The 22,371-nt window shown below is 38.4% G+C and overlaps 1 long non-coding RNA gene across 1 annotated transcript; it reads left to right on the forward strand.

Moving 5' to 3' along the window:
* The first annotated feature begins 9,903 nt into the window (after positions 1 to 9,903).
* On the forward strand, positions 9,904 to 16,994 carry LOC148159787 (uncharacterized). The gene is made up of 3 exons (XR_015762906.1): positions 9,904 to 9,986; positions 10,453 to 10,562; positions 16,645 to 16,994. It is a non-coding gene; the product is annotated as an uncharacterized LOC148159787 (long non-coding RNA).
* Positions 16,995 to 22,371: the final 5,377 nt, after the last annotated feature.

Here is a 22,371-nt window from a genome sequence, read left to right on the forward strand (position 1 = left end):
ACAATCACTTTGTTTAGTACAGGCATTTCCATTTTCCTCAGCCTACTGTTTCACAAGTTGCTATTTTGTATGCAAGTAAATAGAGAACATAGTAAATAATGCATACTATTTTGAACACATTTAAAGCATTAAACACCTTGTACTAACTGCAAGGTATTTGATGCTTCTGAAGCAGCTTAGCTAATAAAAGCAAAGCTGTATGCAGACTGACTTGCACAGTGACTAAACAGCTTTGGGAGGTTTTGCTACTGATAAGTTATCTGGTGCTTCAGCTGCATCAATGATCCCTAATGAGGGATCTAATGTCTTTAGGGATAACTGCGATGCTTGGTGTTAACAAGCGTCTGGAGAAGTCCACCGTTTTAATGATGGTGTTGCCTCAACCACTCTGTCATTATTACCGCAGCTCTTTGGGAGATTTGTCACTTGACCTTTAACACACTGCGCGTCTCTTTGGGTAACAGAATGAGTCGTGGCGTTGACCTTCTTGGATATTTTTCTGGTAGCTTTTACTGAACAATGTGTGACACTTAATGATGATTTTTGTACTTCTGGTTTGGTTTCATTTTCTTTTTTAGAACTAATCAAAGACTGGTCCACATCCCAAGATGTTGCTTTTCGTAGATGTGTAAATTATTTCAAGTGTTTTCCAAACTCAGGTTCTAGCTCCTTGTATCCAAAACCCACTTTTAAAATATATTTTTAACATCCCTGTTTTTACAATTTTATTCTCATTCCTTCTTTGACTAGTTAAAATTATGGACCCTCACTGAGAAACACATCAGATTTAAGTGTATGTCCATTGGCCTGTAATCACTGTTGTGCTTCCAAATTCAATACTGGTTGCATCAGAGGTGCCATTAATGTGATCGAACTGCTCCACATGCTACTGAAAATTGATCTGCCTTTGTTGATGTTTTTATTGTTAATTGTCTCTGAAACTCGACTGTTGATTTTTGGATAAGGTCACTCTGGTGTAAAACTCTTTTCTGGCATTTTCCCAACCGATTCTCTTCTTTTCCGTTTCTACCTCATCTGAAATTTTCCACCTTCATGTATGTCTTTCTTTTGGGCCCTGCTGTACTTCCCCACTTTTTAAAATAATTTAATTGTCCTCACTGTCATATTTACACTTGCCTCTCCTCTCCACAGCCTCCCCCTCCCCCTGCTCTTTCTCTGTGCAGGGAAGCAAAACGCTGCAGAGCAAATCCCTGCTGAATTCCTACTACTCAGGTACACTCACACTTTTTTTGCACATTGACATTTTTTTCTAATCTTTGTAGATGCTTAGGCAACAATTTCTGTGTTCATTTGTTGTGTTTTCTAATGCATGTTGGAGGAGGGAGGAGTCTTAAAGATGCTGCTGCTTAATTGTACTTGCCTTTAACTAATCCCACTCATTATGAACTCATTCTGGACTAATTGTAGCTTCCTTTTTAAATTAACTGTTTACAAAGTTGAAATGATTTCATTAAATACAAATACAGTGAAATTTAAAAACTATCTTGAAATAATTGTGTATTTTCACAAACTCTGTACCATTTATGTCCAAGTAGATGTAGAAATACACGCTGCTACCAAACAGCCATGTTTCATGTGAAGTATTCACCTTAACTTCTACAAACACTCTTGGGGACCTCATCTCCAAAGAGTTTTCTTTTCTCCCACTCATCTGAATATAAAACCTTTCTCCAAAAGGCGTTTGGCTTGTACATGTGGGCAGCTGCACATTTCAGCTCAACTTGAATGAGAATGAGCGCTGTTGCATAAATCCTTCTAACGCTGGCAAAGAGAAACTACCAGCTGTAGTTGATCATGAATATTAATTTTGTTCTTGTCAAGCTGAAACACACCAAATAACCTTTTTGCACTTCTTACAAAGACATTCAGTGATTATTATTACAGGTACATTTCAAAAAATGTAAATATAGGGAAAAGTTGAATACTTTCTGTCACTCTTTTCAGAAGCCTAACATTTCTGGCTTTTGAAATCTGATCTTATGTAATATTCTAATTGTGTGAGTCACTGAACTTTGGGTTTTCATATATCTGCAATCCATATTCCTTAAAACTGTCACTTTGTAATGCATCTGCATGTGATTTTCACTACATGAATGACAAAAAATGTTCAACTTTTTAAAAATATTCAAAACGTTTTTATGAGTTTTGTATACATATTTAGCCTGTATGTGTAATTTACAGAAAACCATGCAATATCTTGGCATTTACATTATATGACAGCAAGTTATTTAAAGCCCAAACATAATGGCATTGGTTTGTAAATGTTTTATTAGAAAAGTGTTTCTACTTTTTACCAATTTGAACCAAAAAATGACAATGAACTCTGGATTTAACCAGATCAAACCGTCTCAAAATGTTTTTAAAGCGATTTAAAGATTTGACTGTCGTTGAAATGTTCAAATTGAGTATTTTATCAGCAGATAGATGTGAATAGTGTTTAACATCAGGTATCCATGCTTCCCCTCTGTTTTTTCCCAGTATCCAAAGAGCCTGTTCCAGCTACAACTTCAATAGGTAAGAGAAATAGTTTGTTTTTGAACCATAATTAAAACCAACCAAAATCAGTGGTACATTTTTAGCTCTTCATCATCTGTGTTCATTCAAACAACAGTAAGTGCTTCTGTATTTCCTGGTATTTACGGTGATAATCGACCAAACCGGCATGTGAATAACTGACGTCCGAGACTACTTGAAACTAAAACTGATCATAACTGCCTATTTTAATAGTTCAAACACTAAATAGACATTAATATACATTAATACCTGCAGTGGAAACAGAACTACCACAGAGCCCAACACCCATGATGATCCTCATTTTCAATCTTACAGCCAATCAGCACCTGGGATAATAAACTTCATTAGCTTCTTTGGAAACGCCAGCCAGCAGGATTACATCTTCCCAAGTTGCATCATCTTTGACATTTTTTAGATGTGCTCAACAAAAACATCCACATCCAGGTGATTATTTTGTAAATAATCCACAGGAAAGTCTGCGAAGGCGGGGTCCCGCAGTATGTGGCCCCTTTAGAATATCATTACTATTCTCTGGTATCTTCTTTCTTTCTGTTCACTTTATCTTGCCTTTCCCTTCTGTTGGACAGATTGATCAATCTCTTGCCAATAGGCTTGGCTCTGGCCTTTGGAAGTGTGTGACATGCTCTGTGTGTTTAGCCAGATTTTTACACAAGAATGCCACTTCACCCAGTTTCACACACAAAAACCAGCAGGAGATATAAAACCTAACCAGTGACTGTCGATTATTTCTACTCTGCCCTTTTCCCATAATGTCTTTTTTCTAAAACTTGATGAAATTCTCAGAAAGTTAGTTTTTTTCTCCTCTTTTTGTTTTCCCGTCATGCTGGTCGGGGCAGGTAGCAGAAAGAAAAGTGAAGTGCTTCTTTAGCCTCTAAAAATACTGTTGGTGATGAGCTGAAATATACCGCTCCAGATAGCGGTGACATAAACCAACTTTATGTTGTCAATCTGATTAAAACCTACTAGACTAAATGAGCAAAAGGAGGAAAATGGCTCATTAACAACTCTATTTGAGGATCTCATATTTTCAGCTGATTTACTGCTTTATACCCCACCTATCTGCAGGTTTCTCTGTCATTTGCTGATGCACATCAGGGTGTGATGAAGCAGAATGCAAAAAGATGCTTGGGTGATTTATGCACTGGCAGAAATTTGGTGCCATACATCTTCATGCAGTGACATTAGGTTTTAATTGAGCCATCTGTTCTCTTTACAATTAGTCTGAAAATCAGGAGACATAAAACAGAGGTTTGATCATTATGGCAACAAAAAAATCAGCTGCTTGCAACAAAAGTGCAAAACGATGGAAGCTGAACTCAGACTGGAACAAACGCATGCTTTAGCAGGAAAAATACAAAACTACTTCTACTGATGCTTTTTGTCAATAAAATCCTTGACGTCTGATCTGTCAGTGTTTGTTTAGTTCAATAAGTTCAAAAATCGTTATTAGCAAAAATAGAAAACTTATTATCAGAGACAAATGTACCAATATGTCAGCATATCCTGCTACCTTATTGGTAGCTCTCTGGTTCTGGTTCTTGTGCTTTTAGTTAGTTAGTCTTTAACCCGCCAGCGACTTGTAGTCTGGAAAACATAGTAGCACCAGGAAACAACAGGTGAAAATCTGAAAATCAAACTGAAAAATGCACCATTTAAAAAAATAAAAAATAATGTTCCTTTCAGGTTGAGTTGTAATGAAGATAAAAGTGAACAAGGTCTGAATTTAAGGTGGCGAGATTGTAATTACAGCAGCAAATAAAACTTCCATTTATTAACATTCTGGTGTTTTTGTGAGTTCGTTAATTGTGCCCCATTAATTACTTTCATACTGACGTTCATTATAAAAAGGAAGCCCACTAAGTTGATATCGTCTCTGGAAATTACCATAAATTACAGAAATAAACAAAACAGCCTGATTTTTTGCCCTTAGCAAAGAAAGGAAATGCTATCCCCATATGCTAATAAAGGATTTAAACATGTAGAAATTAATAATCACAGTTGGTCACCAAGAATCCTTTTTTATCTACACAGAAAGCTTTATTGATCCTTACACATTGTCAATTTAACACTTAACACATTTTTTGTCGAGTCCATTAGGTCCGTCATTTTCTAGCTGGCCTCTAAAACAAGCAGAATTTCCACATCCAATAATTGGATGAAAATGGTTTCGTTTTGAAAGTAGCAGTCCTACCTTTGCGCTCGCTCTGACACCTTTTTAGCTTAGTGAAAATGGATAATAGCAGCAGCAAGCTGAATGGTGCCGGGGCGCGTCGTATGTCGGTGGCTTAACGGGAGAGAAAGTTATTAGGATGATGCTGATGGAGACTAACGGATTGAAGGATCAAAGAGAGGGACAAGCAGCTTAAGTCAATCCACTGTGGCAGGTAGAGAGCCTGGTTAGCTGCTTTTGTTTGTGTGTTTTCTTTTCAGACCAGTTTAATCTTTTGCTTCATTACTTTCTTAGCTTATAAAATAGTTCCTGCCAGTCTTATTTCAGTATGTCAAGAGCCAAATTGTTTCCTGGCTAATAAGGTAACCATAGTTTGTCAGAAATATTACAAAATACAATATTTCACTATAAGGATGGAAACTGTGTTATTCTGAAAATCGTATCACCATATAAGTGTTTCATATCGGTCAATGCTGACAATTATTGATTAATTTTTTGTTTTAAATATCTGAAGTACTACCAATTAGACGTATTTGTTCATGTTTTATGCATTGTTTTCACTCAACGCCATTTTGTTTTATTTTTAAATAGTTATGAGCCACAGCAGCAAAACCTTAAACTGCTGCTGCTCAAGGTACTAAGGCTGTTGCTAGGTAACCAAAGAGTGAGTGAGTTGCTAGGTAACCAAAGAGTGAGTGAGTTGCTAGGTAACCAAAGAGGATTGGAGTTCGGTAAAAAGATTGAATATTCACCCAGACGTTTAACCTATTGATATTGATCATGTGTGTGTTGCAGTATCTGTTGTTATTGATTCATTGTTCAGCCCTACACACTCAGGTGTGCTGTGCTTATTCTGTGAGTCGGACACTTTGTTGGTTTTTTTCCACAAATAACATGAACTAATAGGTTGTTGGGGACATAGAAAGGTCTTTATCCGTTTTGAAAGGAGTGCAAAATGATGTTTTTTTGGTAATTCTTCAAAGTGAAGTTGCCCAGCAGCCGTCTGCGAGGCAACAGTTTGTTTCTGGATAATTTTTGAGTGTGCTGCACCCGAAGCACTTTTGTACCAAACCTCTCTGCAGTAGATGGTGCTGGGATGCCACCTGTGCTTAATTTCTACACCCAGCACTTCTTGTTTTGGAAGTAGTTTTTCCACAGCATCACAGAAAAGCAATTATTTTCCCAGTCCAGTTCAGCATAACATTAGGCTGCATGTAAGGTGATTATGGCTAATGGTAGTCATTTTGTTTGGCCGTAATGTGGCACTGCTGGGTAATTGAAGGTGAGTGCAGCAGAGAGAGAGTCATTTTTAACCTTTATGTTCTGAGGCAGGATTGAACCTCTGCGGTTTTTTCCCAGCTCATCTCGGCTGCTGGCTGACGTTCCAGAGCTCTTCTCTGTGCTCTTCGATCTGTTAGCTGGCTGGCTCACTCTGTCACAATCAGCAGATATGCTGCGGTGCAAACATGTCAAAATGGCCAATCATAAAAATCAATCTAGAAACAAATAATATTGATTATGTAAAATTGGCTAAAACCTCTAACAAGACACTTTCCTAGCAAGATGAGCTATTCCATATAAGAGCAGTTGTTGTGGTTTAACAAGCATTTAAACCAGATTTCTGGGCTCATGAAGGTAAAAAACATTTATTGGTAATATCCTTGGTCTCTATAGGTATATGATTTTAGGTTTTGACCATACTTGCATGTTTGAATGAAAAACCAAACCTGGGTTTATTCTCACTTCATTTATAATACACTGCAGAATTATGACACACTCCACCCCATTAATCCAACATATCTACTGTATTCTGCATGATAATTTGTGCAAAAAAAATAAGCAACTTTCTATCTTAGACACTGAAATTCCTTTAGTAAAACCCCTAAATCTCCTCATACTTCCTTAAACTGTATTGTTTGCTCTACATGTTGGGCTAATATGTTTAATCTCCCTGTTGTCGTCCTCAGATCTCCATCTGCACTCCTTTGTTGTTGTTGTTGTTGTTGTTGTTGTTGTTGTTGTTTTTTCAGCCCAGCTGAATTTGTAGTTTCCATTCTTCATGTCTGTCGTTGTTGCTCTGCTAGAAAATGTAATGTCTCATATATCGGAAGGGATTTTTATTCAGACCAGAGAGAATTCATTGACCTGGCTCTCCAGCAGTGAAATGAAGTTGAACTTGACCTCATGCTTCACAGACAGAAAAAGGAGATGCAGAAAGATGAACTTATCATCCAAAGCGCTTTCCACTTTGTTTCTAAATGCTGCCGGCAGAGATTCCTAACTCCAAGCAGCATGAGTGCATCCAGCTCTTAACCTTTAATGTTGAAAGGATTGCAAAGCGTGCTATTTGCATTTTGACCCAGTGCATTTACATAGAAATTCCTTGTACACAGACGTTTCTTTGGGTTTTATTGGGTATTATTGGGTTTCTAAAGCTTCAGGGTAAAAGCTGTGTCAGATGCATCTTGTACTAATTGCTTTGATAGCATGTTCAGCCATTACCATCCACTTGTAATATTTAACATGATTTATATTTCAGTTGCAGTAAATGTTTGACTCCTCAGGATCTAATTGCTGAGGTTCTGGTGATGCGTCCTGTAATTTACGCGAACAGATTAAGATATGTTCCTTACAGAAATCCAGCGGCTGCTATAATTATGTTGTCTTTAGTTTGGTTGGATCTTGTAGTAAACTTGAGTAAAATATGTAATGTAGGTTATCGTGGGTTCCTGTACATTTTCTCCTTTGGCTTAGTGGAAGTGGAGTCTTTTGCAGAGTGTGTGCATAGTGGCCATTGTGATTGAGTGCATCGCTTATTGTTTCCTGGTAAAAATGGCAGCATGTGTTCTCTCTCTCTGTCCGTGGTTCTGGTTCTTGGGTCTTGGACTACTCCGTTGGTTATTCATTTGCCTCCTCTGTCAGAAGCCAGGCACCAGGCTGATGCACGATTCCTCCAGACCTCGTGTGTAATTCAGTGGAACTCCAGTGCAAACAAATCTGATCAAGAACCATTTCTGCATTCCACATGCCAGGATGAGCACACACACACATACACAGCTGACAATTCATAATGCACACTTTACTGTACTGCCATAGTAGAAATAGGGGTGGAATGTTGTCGAAGAAACTAAGAAACAATAAAGGAACACTAGTCATCCATAACTAAGTCTTAATAAAGTCAGAGGGAAGGAAGTAGGAACTTTATAATACACACACCACTGAGCATGAAGGACTGCATTAACATACACACAGTGACGGCATAAATGACCTTCATACACGTGCACAAACTCCCAGCACACACTTCTAACCCTGTTCACCATTTTCTCCTACTTGCACAGTCAAACTCACACATTTTCATGCATGATAGTGTTTTGTCACACACAAACCTACATGCACACACGCGCCTCTGGAGGTCAATAAATCCAGCCATTAGCATTGAGATGTTCTCCATCATAGTCACTGTTGTGGAGCTGCTGCTATGAATTCATTTCATGCCTGGCTTACTGCATATTTGACCTTGGTGAGCTTATCATGTGTTTTCAAACACCCTAAACGTCACAATAAGGTCAGCACACCAACATGTCTCAATTTAGGTGAAGAAAAAAACATGCATTTGCAATTCATGAAGCAGACTGCCTAACAAACGATGATGGTCAGCAGGCTGGTGGATGTGAAGGAGTCGTGCAGCTGTTGCATCCTCTCTTACTGGAATCTGACCCACAGCTGTTGTTACATTAGATCTAGCAGGTTGGCAATGCAGCAGAGCTGTGGGGATGCAACATTCAGATTGAAGATGTAATGAATGTAAGGTTGTGCTTTAAAGGTTTCAGGTGAAGTCTGAAGCCGCACCCTGCAGCTTTCTGCACCGTGAGTTTAGGAGTACCATAAATGATGATGTGTGAAAAAAATGGAGCTCCTCTGGTTTCTCCCAGTGCTCCCAGTGTCAATCATTGTTGTGTAAGCGCTGCTCACACCCCCCCATTACGCTCTGCTGCACTACAACTGGTTCACCACAGATTAAAGAAAAAAGGCTTAAAATGTGTGACTAAGGGAAGGTGATTCTTGAAAATGAATTTTAAAAATCTGTTTGGAAGCAGCAGTCTCACCTCAGGAGGACTGACCTGCTGCTCTGGAAACATAACTTAGAAAAAGTTTAATAATACAGAGAAGCTGAAACTGTGCATATGGGAAAAACACCCAGCATAATTGAGAATCAACTAACACTGCTTTGATCTAAAAGGCCAAAGAGAGGTCATCACAAAAGCATATCCATTTATAAGTAGTTAACTTTAATTTAAAGACATTTCATAAAGCTGTAGACTTCTTCAGGAGTTAAAGCCCTGAGACAAAACAATAAAGTTGCTGTTTTAATGGTTTTATTGAAGTCATTTGGATCCTACAGAGAACAAACCTGCTGACCCAACACTGGACACAAACTCTTGCTTTGGTGCCAAATATAATGAAAGAAAGTTCAGAAGATTTGAATCAGGAACTTTTCCCCCAGTGAGCAAACTGACCTTTTTTAAACTTCCTGCTCTTTCCTCTGCAGTCACACTCCTTCCCCTCCCTCATGTCTCACTCTCTTCTTCTCATAACTACCTCTGACTACTATCATAGCTACCTTTATCACTACTATCATGTCTCACTAACTGCTTCTGTCATTTTTAGATTTATTTTAGACATTTATTACTTTATCACTTCTCTTCTAACAAACCAGAATTTTCTGGATTCTCTTGTTTAAGCCAGATTATCCTTAATTTATCACAGGAAACTGGTGTTTCTATTGACTAATTGTAGAAGCTACCTCAGGCCACTAATAAGCCGACAGAAGTTAAGATGGAATTAGCTCCACTAAGGATTCATGGAGTCATGCATTTTCACATCACATCTTTTTCCTTCTTGAGACAAAGACGACGACACACTTTCCATTTATCCAGTCTGTGAGCTGACTGGATGTCAGTCACCATAAGACCTCAGCAGTGAACAGAATCTCATTTTATTTATTAAACACACAACACTGGGATTCTTAGAGACTCATGTCTTCTTAGCTGTTTCTGAACTTTGTGTTGGTTTTCTTCCATTTCTGTTTTACTGTAATGTTTATCTGCAGTTCATGTTTTACTTCTCAAAATAAAATGATAATATTCTTGTGTCATTGTGTGAACAGATGGAAGCCAGCCGTCTCTTGCCCAGCCATCCCTGACATTACAGAGTTTTCCTTACGGAGGCTGTGAGTCTGTGGAGCTCTCCTACCAGAGCGGTACGTCAACTGGATCCTTCACCTTAGAAAGTTTCTTGAGACATTTGTTTTCAATCTGGGCTGAACTGAATTCATGTAACAGCACCTCATCCCCACTGGTGCTTTTTGGTGAGAAATGGCAGCCATATTGGAACTGAACTTTGGGTTTCTTGGTGAGCTCAAAGTTTAATGGTCAAAATTCAGGCTTCAGCTGTTATTTTTGTTGCATTTCCAACCAGGAAGTCATTTTTCAGAGTCTAACCACCATAAATCCACACAAACAATGGGACTACTTTTACCGTTCTAAATGTTTGTCCACGTTTAATTTGATATGAATTTTAGCTGCTTCTAAGGAACCCTTGACAGGCTGGTTAGGGTCCAAAAGGAGTTGATCCAAAAGAAACAACTTTGTTTTTCACATTTTGTTCAACGAGTTCTGTCCAGATTATTTTAACAGTTTGTGTGAAAAATGGCTTTGATCCCACAGGTCAGTTCCAGGCGGGCCAGTTCCAGCCAGCTATTCGAGTTGCAGATCTCCTGCAGCACATCACACAGATGAAATGTGGACAAGGATATGGGTTTAAGGAAGAGTATGAGGTAAACACACAGAAACAAACCGCTCACAAAGCAAAGCATGTAGACGAGGTAAAGCAATAATCAGCTTTCCAGTTATGGAATTAGCTTTCCACGTATGGAAAGCTAAATATTGCTGCCAAAAAAAGCTTTTTATGCTTCCTTTAGGTCATATGAATGCAGATATGAGGGAGACGCATCAGGTTAAATGTTTTTAATGTTTTAAGAAGCATTAGCTCACTCTTGGCGTAGTTACACCTCATTAAGGATTGTTTTTGTCTTTTTCTGCCTTTATTCTTCAATGTTGTAAAGTTTTCCCATGGAACATGCTTCATTATTAAAGGGGAAAATAATGAACATAAACTACAAAAATGTTGTTAGTGAGTTTGAAGAGTGCTAGTTACAGCCAGAAAATCCTACTTCAACTTTCCTCTTTCAAACCCATTAGAAACTGGGACAAAACCCAAAGCTAGCAAAAACGTAGCCCCTCGTGTTGAAGCACAAAGATAAATCCATGTTGGAAGTTATGCTTTTTTAATCCGTTAGTTTCATAAAGCTTGAAGTACTGATTCTCCACAGACTCTCACTACGTTCTCAACTGGACATGTTCTAATCAGTGATGATGCAGTTGCTGAAATAAAACAAATACAGGGGAAACTTTGATGGAGTGAACCTGGTGGGGAATGAAAGGACCAGGTATTCAAAACCTGTCCTGGTTCAGTGGGCTCAGTGGGGACCCACTGTCACTCAAAAAGTCAGAGGGAAACACAGACCAGAACTTAAGCCTTAAAAAAGATGTGCAGGTTTACAATCTGTGACGAATGAATCTGTGTCTCTGCAGTGTCTTTATTTGGCATACGACTCTGTACTTCTGTGTCATTAAAGAAAAGTCTAAAGCAAAAATACAACAGGTCATTTAGAGTTTGGGTGTTTGCAGTGTGAGTTAAAGAGCTTTGAGTCGGTCAGGTGTTTTCACCTGTTCTACCAAATTCCTTTTACTGACAGGGAAAAGTTGATATCAGAATTCACAGCACAGTTTCCACAATAAGCAACACTTTTTATGTGATGTTAGTAAGTTTATGTGATGAAGTGACAAATTAAAACTTAAGACCGAAATGGAGGAAAACAAATGTAGTGAATAAAACATAAATGTTCCCTGAAATGGAGGCTGCTTATGAAAAGCTGAAGTGTACAATGCAAAAATAAAAAGTCTTACTTTTCTTCCTAATGTTTTATCAGAACTCAGTTCGCATTCAATCAATTACTTTAAAATAAAATTTAAAAACAATTTTTGAATCAAGACCTTGGTAATCGGGTTCCTTTATTTATTTATTTTGCAGCATTAAGTGGTTGAGTTGAGTTGATGAAGGCGGCAGCTGCCATGTGAGACAAAGGGGTCATATTTATTATTAATATATGACCATGCTGATACAGAACAAATTAACTGTGAGCTTCATTTTCAGTTTTTCCTTCCTCTTCTTTCAGTGTTATCAACATTAAACTCATTAATTTAATGCACCATTTATTATGGAACCTTTTTCAAATTATTGCATTGTCTTATTTAACTTATTTACTTTTCTTCTTTCCTCTAATTATTATTCTGCTTGGCTATCCCTCCTTCCTCTGTCCTTTAAAATCTATCCTGATTTATTTCTTTGTCTCTGAAGATAAATGTTAGGACAGGCACCAGGAAGACTCTGTTTTCGTCTCCTTCAGCCTCCCATTCTCAGAAGAATGAATATTTTCTATTACCGACTCTGCATGCGTGTTGAAAATTGTCCCTCCGTGATACTGCGACTTATATTTTCATTTGCTTCCTGTCATTTCGCTTCAAACCCACTGATACGTTTCAGGGGAGAGAAAATGTGATTTATTCTTGAGTGTGTGTGAATCTGTGTGTAACGAGGGGACACACACACACACACACGCGCGCGCGCGCAGAGGGGAACTTCTTTTTTTATGATTCCACTTGTCTCCAGCAGCAACTGATTTGATCCACATTAGAAGACTTTGGAAGTTTATCTTCTCAACATTTTGTTCAACACACTGTCTGCTCTATTTGCTGGAAATGTACATCCAGGCTTATTTCCTCACATCTAAAGCTCCTGTGTGATGAATTAGCGTCCACCACCACGGCTGCTATGAGCAGCTTTTACTGAGTCTTTTTCAGTGTGAATGTACAGACACTGTGTTGTGAATATTCAGGGATGGAAAGTATGAAAAGAGTATGACATATTCTAAAAATTTGGTTTTTTTCCAACGTTCTCATTTCTAAAGCATAAAAGTCAAAATTTCTGTTTTAGTTTTAATATTTCAAAATATAGTTCATCCAGAAGTCCTCTATTGCAATTATAAATGGCCCTAACAGCAACAAAAAGGAGAAATACATTAAAAAAAACACAATACTATAAGGAATTACAGTTGACCTCTGCCTGGCTGTGGTTTAGGCTATTAACTCCAATGTAATTCACAGAAAATCCAACTAGTCCCAATCTTTTTGTAGAGAATATCTAAAATATGCAAAAGAAAATGTAGTTTAAGAAACTGATTCGGAAAATGCTGGCTCTTGATTGGCTGGCGTTTCAAACCAGCCAATCAAGAAACTCCATTCATTCATTCAGAGGGTAAAAAGTTATTTTTCTTACAGAGTGGTGGTAATAAATGGATTAAAGATATTTTATAAGATAAATTTTTGTTAGGTGGTCTGTGTTATATCAACATTGCACTGGTTGGTCCTTTGAGTTTAGGAACCTTTTTGCACCTAAATGGTCCATCAGTCACTGTGGTATGAATGTTAGAAACAAAGTCAACAAAACAAGACAATAATATTTCTCTGAAAACAGATCTAAAAAAGCTTAACTTTTCATCTGTCTTTAAGAGATTCAGGTGGCGCCTGGGTGCTCAGATGTAGAATATAAAGAAATAAGGGGTTTGAGGCTTAGACAACTTTTTTCCTTCTGAACTTTAGGGCAAGAAACAGCAAGTGAACTGATGTGAATAAATGACCATGAGGGGAGAAATGTCCTTGTGCCTCATAAATGTAGCCCACATCTCAGCACAGCAGCAGTGCTTCTCTTATGTATTTATGTATATGGTCACATTTCGGTCCCCGGTGCAGTGGCTGCCTCTGTCTGCTTACACACCCCATATGGCGTCTTTTTGTCCCCGTCTCTGTGTGTGATGTGACCTACTGTGTTGAAACCGATTAACCTCACTAACATTGACAGCAGCCACATTGTCAACATTTTGCTCCCCAGTGGGAGTACACTTCTTCCATTTCAAGTAAAACCCAACTTATTTTTTAAATGTGGCACCTGAAACAAATCAAGCAGCCATTAGGTTATTGCAGTGTGCCATTTGGATGAGCTGCAGCTTCAACATTTTGGTACATTTCTTCTTCTTTTCCTTCTTTTACTGTCTGAATGTTCGGTTCTCTACCTCTTAGAGTTGGAAGACATGTCAAAATATGTGGCTTGATTGGGTATAGTGCTCTGTGACATTTGGTGGAAGGAGATTGCCCATATTTCCATCTCTATATGTAGTTTCTTCATTATTTTGTTTATTTTCAACCCATCAAAAACATGCCTGGAATGTTGCCTTGGTTTGTTCATGCATGTTTGAGAAATCCTTTAATCTCCATGGCAACCATGCAGCTGTGAAAAACACCCGAGTGGACCTAGCTCCGCTTCCAAGGACGGAGCTCCACCCCAGAGCTGCCTTCCCCTGCGACCGCCCCACTCAGCTCCTAAAGACTAGCCAACAGCAATTAGCAAACACCTGGTGGAACTGCACATCCGTTGAGCTTATTCTACGAGCTACTTCTGAGTGCAACACTGGTAAAAACATTGTTAAAGGGTGAATCAAGGACTTCCTGGAGGCAGAGTTTCAGAAAGAGCAGTTTTTAAAGAGACAGAGACCCATGATCAAAGTGTTAAATTACAAAGTAACATTTCTCTTCAGTCAAATTTGACATATTTAGTGTTTTTATGACAACTGAAGTGTTTTCCAGGCATATAGACCCATTTTATAGTACAATCAAGTGACCGTTACCTACAGTTGGTTTTATATACAGCATAAAAATGATGTGTATATCAAACATGACTTAAAGGAAATTTGACTTAGCCCAGGTGTTTGCTAAGTGCTGCAGCCACTAGTCTAGTCCAACTTGCTTTCTTATCATTTTTGTACAGCACTTTGGTGCCGTTTTAAACCTGTTTTTAAAGCAGAGATGGAGGCATTAAAGTGCTGTTGTCTATAAGCCTGTCGCAGGAAGCAATTAATCACATAAATTAAAATGAGATTGATCGTTTTCTGTTGCTTACAGAGACAATATAATCCATTTTATTTAGGATTTTGATCATGTTTGTTTTTATTTCCGTTTAATGAATTGCATTTTGTGGCTGCGTTAAAATATCTTCCAGTTCAGCATAAGGTGATGTTTACAACAGTATTTATTGATCGTTGAGAAGGTGAACTGGTATTCTTATGCCATTATCAATTAAATGTTGTCTCAGAACAACAATATTATTGTGTATTGAAATAATTACAGTTTATAGTCCAGCTAAATGTGTTGTTGTGACAGACCTGGTTAGGTTAAAAACACACACAGACCTTTAACGTTGTTCTGCCTATTTTTGTTTTAGGATAGAAACAAATCTACAGTATTTAACGTTGGACACACAAAACATACAAACTCCAAATTCCATGTGCCAGAATCAGTTTTCTGCTTGACTAAGCGATGTGTTTAGGTGTCTATTTTTCTGTCTCGTTGCATTTATTGTGTGTGTGTGCATGTCGGTCAGATCACTGTCTGAAAGTGAAAGCTGTTGTCTGGCCTTCTTAAGCCCTTAATGGACTCAAAAACGGGGCTGTTCACTTGTCCCTACTGGGAGATTTTCAGCATATGAGTGACCTGAGAGCGTTGGAGGAGTTGTTCTAAAATAGTTCAGCGGCCATATGGCAGCCTTTGAGAGTTGGGGTTTAGTTGCTCCACAGATGCTTGCAAAGGACGTTTTTGTCATATCCTCTTCCACTCAAAGTGCATTCAACAAAAATAATAAATGCGTATATGATCCCACATACATTGAATGGGGTGTTAGTACAGTAGTTTGTTCACCAAAGTGCATGATGAAGAATGCATAAAGCAGAAACCCACATTAGAGCGGCTCATGCATTTTTGTCCTTGCTGCGTCTGAAATGCTTGTCACACAGGCCAGGCCTCAGCAGGGAGCGCAGACAATCTGCCTTTTCTCCTCTAACAAAGGAATGAGTAAATATTCTTTCACTGGAGCCCAGGAGGACAATAAATACTAACTTTGTTCTCGTTTTGTACCTTTTTTTTCTTTCCAAACACTGTACAATTTGAAAACACAACATTTTGCCAAGTATTTTGGTTTAGTTTTTAGTGGAAATAACTCAGATAAAACTAACTTTTCAACATGAGCTTGTTTTACATCAATAATTGCTTAACATTGATAAAAATGTACTAGTTCCACTAGCAGATTATTTTTTTATTACATAGGAAAGATTTCTTGTTATAAGTGAAATATTTACTTATTATTGACCTGAGACAATCTCCTAGAGCTTGTGAAAAAGTTACCTGTAAGTTAGTTTGGTCTTAATTCAAGTGTAATAAGATCTTTGCGATAGGAACTAAACCACCATGCTTGGTAAGAGTTTTTTTCTGCTTACTGCTGTTTGGGTTTTGGCAAAACGTGAGAGCAGGTTTCCACTGCCCAGGCTGGAAGAGGGAACTGGTGCTGTTTTTTCTTTTTTGTTTTTTGAGTTCACAAACATCCCAGAAGATGCCTGACTTCTCTGAACTACTCCTGATTTACCTCTGAATGAAATGTTTTCATAAGATTAATCAGATTGCCATTGTAGAGAGAGTTTAAGCCCCATTTTGGTGTCACAAGTACTCCAGAGTGATGCCTCTTCATACATATTCATGTTGCAGTTTCAACTCACGCCAGCCAGAGTGTTGCTGCATGAGCTCCGGGGTTCCCACCATATGTGCATGCATATTATTGTGTGTTCCTTCTTGGTTTCATGACAGTTTGTGTTTGTGCACACATGAACCCATGCACGTCCACATGTGCCTCTGCAGGCCCTGGCGGAGGGACAGGCAGCACCTTGGGAGACAGCCAAGAAGGACGAGAATCGCAACAAGAACCGCTATGGCAACATCATCGCATGTGAGTACTGCACTGACTTTCGTGAAGACTGTTTTTTTGTTTTTGTCTGTTTTACAGAGAGCCTTAAATGATGTTAAGGTTTGATTGTGTGGTTTAATACGGTTTCTTTATCTCAACAGTTAATTTTGCTCTTTTTACTGTAGCAAAGTTCAAATTATCATAGCTGTTAATTTCCTTTAGTCACTGTTAATAAAGGGACTAACAATTACTTAAAGAAAATAATAATACCTGTAAGTATTACCAGCTTCCCTTACTGTGACATCATTTCACAGTGTGGATCTACACACTGTGATCTACAGTAGCTGTCTAGTAAAAGTTGCATCTAATCAGTCTGGAGCGAGAGTGGAAAGGCATTTGAAGTCCAGCGTGACGTTTGCACAGTCAGTGGTGATTTGAGGTGCCATGTCGTCTGCTGGTTCTGGTCCACTGGGTTTTCTGGACTCCTCAGTCAACACAGCCATCTGCCAGGATTTTTAGAACACTACAAGTTTCCTTCTGCTGACAAGCTTTATGGAGATGCTGGTTTTGTTTTCCAGCAGGACTTTGTACCGACCCACATTGCCAAACGCACTGAAAGCTGGTCCAATGATCATGGTGTTATTTTCAGCTAACTGACCCGACCAGAACCCAAAGAGAATCCATGAGGCATTCTGCAGGGGAATATGAGACAGCATACCCATGACATTCTGAAAATATTATTTTTTGCAATATTCTCATTTTCTAAGACACAGAGATGCTTTGTTATCTTCTAGCCTTTGTGAAGATTTGAGTATTGTAGAGCTCATGTGTTTATTTACTCAATAATTCATTTTCCTAAAAGTCTTTTTGAATTGTTCTTTATTAAAATGCAGTTAATTCATTACAGACCCTGCAAATAAGTCCATTTCTTTTCTAATCGAGTCCCACCACTAATAAAATAGTTATTGGACAAAAATATCTGCCATATCTGGGATGCATGAAGATGCATTATTGGAGATCCTTCCTTCCATGCTCAAATATTTTTATTAATTTATTATATTCTAAAACAATATACACATCCTGTACAATGTTTTAAATAGTCCCACATTTCTTTTGATCTGAATTTTTCATCATTTTTAAATTTGAATATTCAGAGATGAATTGTGATGTGCGTACAATAACATACATTTCTATTCTATTCTATTATAATCTACAACAAAATGAATATTTCATGTTTGTCTATGCAAGAAAGAATTGAAACTGTTCATTAGAAAAAACTGATTCCCTGGCTTTGCTGCCTACCTTCTGTCTTAATGCACTTTTAAACACCATTGATACTTGGATTTCAAACTTGTGTAAGTCTAATACAGGAAACCTAGTAATAAGAAATTGCTTTCAGTTTGCAGAGGGATTTTCTTTCAATCCTGCCTGATGATCAAAGGCTGCAGCTGCTATTTTATTCACAGAGACTTTTGTCAAAATGAGCCTTCATTTCTGTGCAAAGACGGACTGCAGTAATGATATTCGGAGTGAGGACTGCATGTAAGATTAGTGTGTGTGTGTGTGTGTGTGTGCGTGTGTGTGTGTGTGTGTGTGGTTGTTGGTGTGCATTAGCATTTGAATATAACGGTGTGTCCTTTTCCATGCACCAGCGACGTCCGTCTGATTGAACGTTCAGTCGTTGTCTGCTTGTTATCTTGCATAAGGAAACCTCATGTCTCTATTACACTGGAACAACAACGGATTGTTTGATTTAAGTTTTAAAAGGTTTTATGGTTTACTTGTTTGCCAGCATAAGCAGCATGATCCATATGCATAGCATTTTAGGCTTCATATTTTACGGTTAGTGCGTATTAGTGTCCACAGGCCTGGGACTGTGGACATATTTCATTATGAGGGTTTAGATGTCACGGCAAAGACACTGCACTAACCTGAAGGCTTTAATATGAAACTTAGCGCCGGAATGAAATAGCCTGTCAAAGACTTGATAGCCAACAGGAATTATGATAAATTTGCTATTAGTACAAATCCTTTAATTACAAGGGCCTAGTAATGGAAACTGTCCATCTTGCTTGCTGTGATTGTACAAAGGCTAATTTTCTTGAGAAAATGTTTTAAAAGGCCCTGGGGCAAACGAGTTTGTGCCGTGTCTTTATTAGAACATGTAAATGTGGTGAGACAGGAGGACTGACTGTCTCCAGCTCTCAGAATGGATGCAAGCTTTTTTCCTCGTATGCAAGGCTAAAATCACCTCTCCATGTCTGGTCTTAAGCCTTAAGAGGTAAACTGTCCTGTTTTCACATGAAAAGTGCATCAAAACATTTCTCACATCTTGCCTAATGAAACGGTGAGTGGGCTCTTTGATTCCACGGTGAGGTTAATCAGAGGAGGCCTGCTCTTGTAGGTGCAGGCTGCATCATAAAGTGTTGATGCAAACAGATTTGACTGAAGCTTGAACTTGTCTATGTGATTTATGATCAGAAGCCATTTTCACCATCCATATTTATAGTTAGCTGATTTAAAATTATGCAAAGAGTTTGGTACTCTTGTCTGTTGTTTTTAAAGGGGCAGTATTGTGTAAAATATATATATATTTAGCTTTATTCCATGTTATAATGTTATTCCCTCATCAAAAGCATTTGACTATTTCATGCATGTTTAAGAACTATTTGAATGTCCTGTTTGGGTTTGTCAAACGCTCTGGGGAACTAAGCGCCGCCTCCAAACTGCACCTCCTCCACTCAGCTCCTTCAAACTAGCAGCAGCAGCAGTTAGCAAACACCTAGTGGAAGTGCGCTCATTGTATGAACTATTTCTCAGTCCAGTGCTCAGATGTAGGTTTGTAAACACTTAATAGAGGAATGTTGATGTGAGGACGTCAACATTAGGGAGAGTGTCAGAGAGAACAGGAGCTTCTTAAAGAGACAGAGGTCCAATTTCAAGGGATCAAACTTGACTCAAAGTCATGTTTGATAAACAACATTTTTGTAACAGCAGAAGCCGGCATAATTACTTGATTGTTCTATAAAATGATACTATGTGGCTGGAAATACGTGGTAAATTCTGCCCCTCTGAAGGTTTTCATTTTGAGTAAAGACTCTTTAGGATGAGAATGAACACCGACTAACACAGACTTTGACAGAATGAGCTGTGACAGTTTGGTATGAATACATGCAGTGTTGCATCTCGACTGTTTAGAAACTGCAGAGAAAGGAGACATCTGTTTTGTTTAAATTTATAGTCAAACACCGACTTCATATCCAAGTCAGTGTCAGAAACACCGGCGAACTTGCCCTTGTTCTCATCCTCCTTCGTATTCAAGCCAGTTCTCAGTTTTACTGTATCTATATCTGCTCTGACAAAAACATGGCAACGCAAAATGAAAATATGTTGGTGAATCCACATGCATAACTTTAAGAAGTGTGTAAATGATTGGATTTGGAGTGATGGTGTTACTCAAAGCTGTTTCCATTACTAAAGTGTGCAAAACTTTGTCAATGTTTTGCTAATGTCAAAAAAACACAATTTCTGTGTTTTCATTAAATAAGAAATGCAATTAAAGTGACACGTTAACGAGTTTGTTTGTGTAATAAACCATTAAAATCATTCCACGTTGTGATCCTCCAACTACTTCCTGTCGTCTTTTTCTTTTAGGTTCGCACTAGCAGCAACATCCAGTTGCTGATCATGTGACTCGTGATGTGAAAAACTGTTTTCTTTGTCGTTGATATGATATGGTTAATGGAAAAGCAGCTGCAGCTGGTGTAGAATCCAACATTTATGGAAAACAAGGTGACCAGACACAGAAGATGACTTGTTTAGGCTTTAGGCAGCATTAGCAGGATTTAATGCAGTTTGATAGGCGTCATGTTTGGGTTTCTATGAAACAGTGTTGGGACTGTGAAACCCCTTGTTCTTTATGTGGGATAGAGAGATGTCACAGTATCCTGACGCTGAAACTAACGGATACATGAAGACTCCTCACAAGGCTTTTAATATTCTAGTTGCTTCCCAGGGAGGTTGGCTGTATTTCCAAGCATAAGAGAATTTCTTGACATCCAGACACAGGCATCAGAGACTTTTTTAAGACATTATTGTTATTTTTTAACGTCAGTAACATCCAGCCATCTACTAATTTGTGACGAAACATATTGAAGATAAAATTGACCTGCCATTTTCCACTTAAATCTCTTTAGTGGGGACTTTTAAGGAAATTTTGTATGATATTGTAAAAATATTTAAAAGCAGTTAGAAAATCTGTCTGTTTCGGGACAAGAAGAGATTCTAGTGATATGTGGTATTGGATGTTGTTGCATCTTGGGTAAATGTGGTCTCCATGTATCCACATCACCTCTAAGCCAGGCAAACGCTGAGTGAGCCCGAGCTGAGAGCTGCAGACGGACCTAAATGTTTGGCCCGGCTCTGTGAGACTTTAAACTCTCAGAATGTGACCCTCCCTCGTTTGGACTGACTGTTCCGTCCGTGTGAGGGTATTTCACATCCTGCCATTTCTCTGCAATGCTTCTTACACACGCTAATGCAAACTTGTGCCACCTCTCGCTCTCCCTCCCTCTGGCTCTCTCTGGAACAGTTTGGAAAGGGCTGATTTGAGTTGAAGTGTTAACACACTCTTCCTCCGGCCATCTGCCAAACACAAACGCTTGATGCCATGTTTGAGATCCCCTCAGCACACTGAATAAATGTTAATCTACCAGCCTCCTGTCCTCCATTCTTTTCTGTCCAACTCCTTTCTCTCCCTCCTCAAACGTTGCTCTTCTTTTCATCTTGTTCCCATTTCTTTTGTTCTTTTCTTCTTTTTGATCTGCTCTTTCTTTTTCCCCTTCTTGTTTTTTTTTTTTATGAAGCTGCTTTGTTACCCTTACATGTCCTGCTTTTATTCATGCCTGACACCTTTTCTTTTCTTCTTTCTCTTCTTCCCTCTTTCTGTCCATCTGTTCATGCTCTCCTACTGCCTCTGACAGTTTATGGGTTGAGGCAAAGCGCACTAGTGTTTCCTCGTCTCAGGCATCTGTCTGCCTTGATTTCCTCCTTCTGCTCCTCCTTCCTCTCCTTTTTCTTGGTTCTTTTCCTGCTCTGCTCTTAGTTCTTCAAGCATTCATTCCCATATGCTCATTTATAATTCAACAGAGGCTTTTCTTTGGAAATAAATTACATTTTTTCCTCAATATTTACATATATGTAAAAAAGAAAAAAAAAGTTGAGTGCTTCTGGACTCCTGAGTGTTTTTACTTGCATAAAGTTTTGAGTGAGACTGAGACAAATCTTTGGCTGTGAACGATTTTTGGGAGTTTTGCTTCAGAATCAGAGTGTGTTTAAGAAAAACACTGTAAAGTTAAAACATGAGTGAAATTCTCCAATGAATTTCATATTAGTTGTACTATTGAAATGCCCTACGATTGGTTTAAGCCATAAAAAAAAGAGGATGATCCCGGCTGACTTAATTAGGAGACAGTTGGTAATGTTGCTTACATAATTCCCAAAAGAATTATAAAATTTGTAGCTTTGCATTATATTATTTCTCCTTGCCTTGCTTCAGCCATCTTCTGTTTTTTGGACCAGCAGTTAATCTGCAGGTGAGAGGAAGCAGGTAGATGAAGTCCAGGGATGGGATGAGAATTTAGGCTAAAATAGGAAAATGTCTCCCACCAGATCTGACGCTG

Source organism: Poecilia mexicana, unplaced genomic scaffold (genome assembly GCF_051168715.1).
Source record: "Poecilia mexicana isolate PSO_F unplaced genomic scaffold, ASM5116871v1 scaffold_5, whole genome shotgun sequence".
In the NCBI taxonomy this organism is placed as follows: domain Eukaryota; kingdom Metazoa; phylum Chordata; class Actinopteri; order Cyprinodontiformes; family Poeciliidae; genus Poecilia; species Poecilia mexicana.